This window comes from Acinonyx jubatus, chromosome A2, assembly GCF_027475565.1.
Source record: "Acinonyx jubatus isolate Ajub_Pintada_27869175 chromosome A2, VMU_Ajub_asm_v1.0, whole genome shotgun sequence".
Classification (NCBI taxonomy): Eukaryota; Metazoa; Chordata; class Mammalia; order Carnivora; family Felidae; genus Acinonyx; species Acinonyx jubatus.
In genome coordinates this window covers 22,080,883-22,087,355 of record NC_069383.1, presented here as the reverse complement: position 1 = coordinate 22,087,355, position 6,473 = coordinate 22,080,883, and the positions used below count along the sequence as shown (strand labels likewise).

General features: G+C 47.8%; 1 pseudogene; it reads left to right on the top strand.

Moving 5' to 3' along the window:
- Positions 1 to 4,930: 4,930 nt before the first annotated feature.
- Positions 4,931 to 6,473, top strand: part of LOC106989395 (homeobox protein OTX2-like) — a 46,922-nt pseudogene continuing 45,379 nt past the window's right edge.

Here is a 6,473-nt window from a genome sequence, read left to right as displayed (position 1 = left end):
ATGTGGGGGGAGGGGGTGGGGGGAGGAGAGCGTGGCTTCACTGTTGTCGCGGAAACCATTCTGCCCCAGGGCAAGGAAGCAACTCTTCACTTGCTATCAGCAAGCCAGGGGCGGTCATCTGTGTCCTAAACAAACCCCTGTCTTTCCCTAAACAGAATGCTGCTGTTTAGTCAAACAGGATCAGTGGGCCTGGTCTCTAGCTGCAAACAAAATTAAACTTTGATTGTCAGCATTTAATACCCATAGTTGATACGCCGCATTTGTTCAGCATTTCTCCAAGTGTGCTAAGACGGGTACATTGCTCATGGTCTGTCAATCGACTACGGTCACTGCCTCCTAAAGCCGTGTTTTTTCCAAAACTTCAAGGTCCCCAGGAATCACAGGTACCCTGCAAAATGCAGGTTCTGACTTGGTACCTCTGGGTTGGGGCTTGAAAGTCGGCATTTCTAGAAGGCTCTCTGGTGAAGCTGATGCTGCTGGCCAGTGGACCACAATCCGAGTACACAGCAGAGTGTTATTGTCCTGTCTCCTTCCCCTCTCCCTTCTATTCCCTTTGAAGTACGAGGGGCAGAGACTGAAACATCGGCATTTAAGACTGTTTCACTCTGTGTCGAAAATAAGCATCTGCCCTCCGTGGTACAGGATAATTAAATCCCAGCAACATCCCAGTCTTTTCTGGGGCCTCCTTGGCTAACAGATTCAATCTGAAATTCCCACTTGACCAAACACATAAGGTTGTCTTTCTCTTCTCCCTTTTCTTCACTCATCCCCTCCCCATGGGGAAGAATGGTCCCCAAAAAGGACCATTGCTATAGGTAAGCTCCCAGCTTCAGCATGAGGTGAGGGTGTGAAAGAACCGAAGTCACTCAACATTTTCCATCTCCTCCTTTTTTTGCAAAGAAGCTAAGCCATAGGTAACTGTGGTATGGCTGGGAAGGCTGGGAAAGCATGCCATGTTTATCAAGAGGGAAAGTGGATGACCAACTGATTGCTTCAGGCACCAGCACTACTGGCTTCTATCAACAATCAGCCCTAGAGAGCCCTTCATTGGAGCCAAGCCCTACCCTGTCAAGCAGATGGGTCCCATATTACACACATGGCCAAATCTCTCCTTCAGAATATAGCTGGTATTTTCTAATTGCAGGTTATTTGTGTGAAAATGTAACCTGAGCTATGGCATACCTCTCTCAGCCCTCAGCCCTGTGCTAATATTTTAGTTCATCCTCAATAATTTTTATCACCATTTCACAGGTATGTATTTGTTAGTTTGCTTCTAAAGCAGAAGATAAAAGTGGTGAGATGCGGGGCGGCGGGGGGGGGGGGGGGGGGGGGGGGAGGCGGGGAGATCCCAGCCCATGTGTGAGAAAGGCCTGCTTGTTGTTTCTGTGGAGCCCTAAGATGACCAAAAGGAAATCAGGTGGCGGAAAGAGGAGACTGTAAGGACGCAGACGAGAGGCCAGACCCACAATCCCTGACTGCTTCCTTGCTCAGGGATCCTGTAAAACCACAGGGGGAGGAACCCGGCAGAAAGGTGCCAAATGACAAAAGGGTGTAGCGGCCGACACTGTTCTGGGAGATGTAGATCAATGCAGGAGATCATAATCACTTGTTCGCAGACTCTGAAAGAACCAACTAGAATTACTGCTGGCTTATGTTAAAGAAACAGACTATTAACCAAAACCTATTTATATATTTTTTAAGTTTTTTATTCATTTACTTTGAGAGAGAGAGAGCACAAGCAGGGGAGGAGTGGAGAGAGAGAGGGAGACAGAGAATCCCAAGCACGTTCCGCAATGCCAGCGCAGAGCATGATGTGGGGCTCAAACTCATGAACTGTGAGATCGTGACCTGAGCTGAAACCAAGAGTCAGACACTCAACCAACTGAACCACCAAGGCTCCCCAACCAAAACCTATTTAAAAGGATAAATGAAGGTAGCAGACACAGCGTGGGGCAAGACTTAAAGAAGCGAAACATCACCTACACATAAAGCCATGTGGCAAAGAGTGGACAGGTTCATTCTGTGCTGGCTCCTGAGGTTCTAACCCAACGGTAAAATAGAAAAGGGGACAAATTCGGCACAATATAAGGTAAAACTTTCTAACACAATACACTTCCTCAGTCACAGCACCTTTTTTGTGTTTTGTTCTGTTGTTGTTTGCCAAGTAGTGAGCTCCCATCATCACTGAGCCAGTCTCTTTCTGCCGCCCTGCCCCTCCCAGGTATCACTCGTCACAACGGAGCCAGGCTGCACGCCGGTCCCCAAACACGGTTTCACGACGCTGGGCATCACAAGCGCTGTGCCTAGAATGGCACATTCTTCGTTCCCAGGCCACCTCTTCGGTCTGGAGACTTTAGCTTCCACATAACCTCTGAGTCCCGTGAGGTCTCTCTTCTGAGAGCAGGTCCAGAGCCCGCCCCTTGTGCAGAGAGCATCACACACCAGCCCGTGCAAACTCACTCTGCTCTACACACTCTCTACAGTGAGGCCTCCGAGGGCAGCATCCTGGCTACTTACCTGTGTCTCTGCAATGCCAACCACAGTGACCTGGACCCAGTATAAGATGAAAAGTGGAGGGAGGGAGAGAAGGAGGAAGAGAATGGGAGGGAAGTGAAGAGAGGGGATCTGATGCCTAAATTATTATCTGTTATGTTTATCATAGAGGGACTTCTGGTACTGAGAGGAAGGTAGTCTGAATGAAAACCTACCCTATGTAGAGAGACAGAAAGTACTGCAACATTCATTAAGGTATATCATTTCATGCATATTTTAATCTAATTATTGTTTAATCTAGTAATTGCTTAGAAACAATCCCCAAATTTTGCTTTTGCTTGTGCATATAAATACCCATATATACTTATTATTTAATAATACAAATGGTTTTCCCTATTAATTTGTACACAAGAAACGATCTTTCATAGTTACTGGGAAACTTGCAGAAAATATGCCCATGGCATTTCCCTAAAGTTTGGAGTAAGTATATCATTAAAGCAGGTACGGAGGCCACTACTGGTAAAACACCTTGGCAATACTTTATATTTATGAAGTGGGTTCGAGCCCCGCCTTGGGCTCTGTGCTGACAGCTCAGAGCCCGGAGCCAGCTTTGGATTCTGTCTCCTTCTCTCCCTGCCCTTTCCCCACTTGTGTTCTCCACCTCTCCCTCTGTCTCTCTCTCAAAACTAATTAAAAAAAAATATTTATGAGCCTTTGTGCTAAAACTCTGCATACCAGAAATGCCAATGGTGTCACCAAACTTTCCCGAAATTCATGCAAACCTTTACCCTAATTACTAATTAATACCAATAAAGGGAATTACATTTCACCTCTTGTTCTTGTTTTCTTAAGAATCTTCACCCAAGTTAATCTGCTTCTTATCGGACCACTGGCAACACTCAAATCATGACAAGTACATGCTCTGTGGTCACTTAGATGGAGGGCCATTCTGATTGGGATTTCTCAGGGGAGGGACAGACAGGTGAATAAACCGGGCAACTGCGGAACCATCGCTAATAATGGTAATTATTATTTGGAAGGATTTCCACAGACCTCACCACACCTTTCTGAAAGAAGAGTTGACAGGTGAACCCACACCTGAAACCAGAAAACTGTCCCACAAAGCCTGGTCCCGCATCAGCACTGGTGGCCCGGACTGAGTGCCTTCTCCCCTCTCCCCACTTCCTGCTCACAGGGGACTGTAAACACATCCCCACCCTTACCTCCCCGACAGCCTTCGCCCAGTAGTCCGTATCCTGTGGAGCTGCCCTGGGCTCTGTGGGTGCCACACACACAATCCAATCCGGTGGCTCTGGGACAAGGCCTGAGGAAGCCACTTCAGCCACCTCCTAGCGGGTGGTGGGGCCATTTGCATATGAACTGTCACCCCCTTTCCTTATTCTAGCAGGAAGCAGGGTGGACCTTCTCCATAATGAGAACTTTAGAGTCTAGGAGTTAGTGAAGGTCTTTAGTTCACTTCAGGAGGTTTAAAAAATAGCTTTAAAAGAGATATTTCAGAGACGTTAGCAGAAGTTTTCTGGCCTCACATCAAGTCACACAATCAGATAAGCTTCTTTCAGCACCTCTTTAAAACAAAAAAATATCCTAGATTTGGAAAATGGAAATGAGCAGGAAGGCACAGCACACTGTCCAGATGCAGATTTTATCGTGCTGACTTCTTTTTATCCGACAGGTTTTACAGTGGCGGTTAAGAGGTGGCCTGTGCCGACTGATCCAGAACACGGGCCTGTTTCAGGGCCCAACGCCGAGGCAGAGCCCCGAACCCAGCAACCCCCGACCAGCCAGCATGCTGAGCAACAGGATGTCTGGTGGTTACTCTTGATCTGCGGCTGTTTGTAGACAGGGTGTAATTTTCAAAACAATTTTTCATTTTTAATTTTGCCAGTTCTTCCTTATAGTCGAGCAAACTAGAGGGGATATAAAGTGGCAAAATTCCAAAGGAGTTTCTGCTGCTTCTACGAGTCTTCGGCCAGCCAGGAGGGCGAAGGATGCTTCTCCTGATGTGGGCTCATCTGGAGTCCGACTACAGGGCAAAGGCCCCCAAATACCAGTCCCCCATGTTGAAGCCCGTTAGGTTATTAGAAAAAAATTGACCCAGTACCTACCTATCCCTACCATAAGCCTGCATTCCACCATCTGAGAAGGAAACAGAGGAAAAGGAAGGACGCATTCCTGGGAGCTCTCCACGTCCCGCATGGCTTCCTATTCACCGGATGGGCAAGGAGTGATCACATAGGCTCAGAAAGGTCACATGACTTTCTAAGCTTCGCTCTGCCCAAAGAGATTTCCCCGGGTCTGAGAAGCCCTCCTTCCACCTCATCCCAGACTGCCTCCCTCAGGACAGGGACTGGTACACACCGGTTCTCAGGCTCAGAAAAGAGCATACCTGCTCTAACGAGAGGACTTCACTAGGACAATGGACCAAAAAGAAAAACAAAACAAGCCAGGAACCAGTACCCGAGGGTCACACAGACCACAGGTCTCAACATGGCACATTTCCGAGGAGCCCTCACCCGTCTCCCCAGGACGCAGACAGCAGGTGTCCCCCAGACACTCCCGGAAGGCAGGAGCACCTGTGACTCGTCCCAGTGCAAAGGCAGGGGCGGAGTTCTCTATCCCTGGCTACAAGAACCAACAGAAAATTCCAGGGCACTTCCGGGAGGGCCCTGCCGCAGACCCTAAAACTGGGGAACCATGCAGGGACCCCTACAGTCCATCATCAGACACCGTATGTTATCTCCCTGGGCTTGGGAGAAATTTGCACAAGTGCAATACCAAGGGGCAAATACAAAGCCAAACTAGAGAAAATGCACAAGCAGGGATGGGGGGAGTGTTCCCCTGGAGCTGGGGAGAGAGAAAATGAGAAAGGAAAATATTTGTTTCTCTATTTCTTCAACTGAGGTTGAAAAGAAATGACCAGGAAGCATTGGTAAGCAAAGGGAGAAGGATGACCCCGGTCTCCAGCAGGAACAGAGAGTTCACATAAGCCTGGGTGTGGACTTGCTTCCACTCCCGCCCACCCACGGTTCCTGGGGCAAACAAATTCTTGGCTGAGCAGGTATGTGTGGGAGGCCTGATTTATTTTCCAACCATTAGAACTTTGCCCAGAACTACTTAATCAGAAAATTTCAAGGTCATACATTCAAATATGATGTTACAGCCTTACAAAACAAGTTAACTCAGGGGTCTGTGGAGCAGGAGTGTGGGGGGTGCGAAGAGGGGAAAGAAGGAATTACTCATCACCTAATTATGCACTCTTCCTCTATAGTTACTCTATATTCTCAGAAAATGGGCAAACTGGAAAAACACATGGCTGAAAGAAATAATAGCTAATTTAACCTAATGCTGTTACTCTACGGCAGGCACAATTCTAAATGCTCTTTCTATACTAACTTATTTGACCCTCAGCAATCCTTTGAGGTGAGTAATTACCATTATCATCCGTATTTCCAGATGCACAGAGGGGCTGGATGGCTCACCCAGCCACCAAGAGCCGGGCTATGCACCCGCGGGCTCTGTGCACCTGCCACCGTGCTACACCCCCTCTCTCCACGCTCTGCAATCCTGCCCCTCAGAAAGAGCTCTTTGCCATGAGGGACTATCTAACTGATTTCCCTCCTGCTGTAGAGTTGTCTTTAGGCTACTTTGCTGAGAGGAATATTACCAGAGCCAGTCTCCACCTTAAAGTACAGATAGGACAGTACCAATCCTGCTGCCTAAGAAGCCGTATAAGCTGGAAAAGACCCAAGGCTCAAACCACAATTCCCCTCACACGCCTCCTGATTAGAAGTAGTTTGAGGCGAAGCTTTGATCCTTGTTAAAATGTAAACGCTCTGGGATGTGTACACTTTATGCTGTTATCAGTTTGTGGGAAAAGTTGCATTGTTATCTTCTTAAATGCAGTTCAGCGATAAGAACTTTAGGTGGTTTCCAGGCACCCACTTCACCCTCCAGTGCTG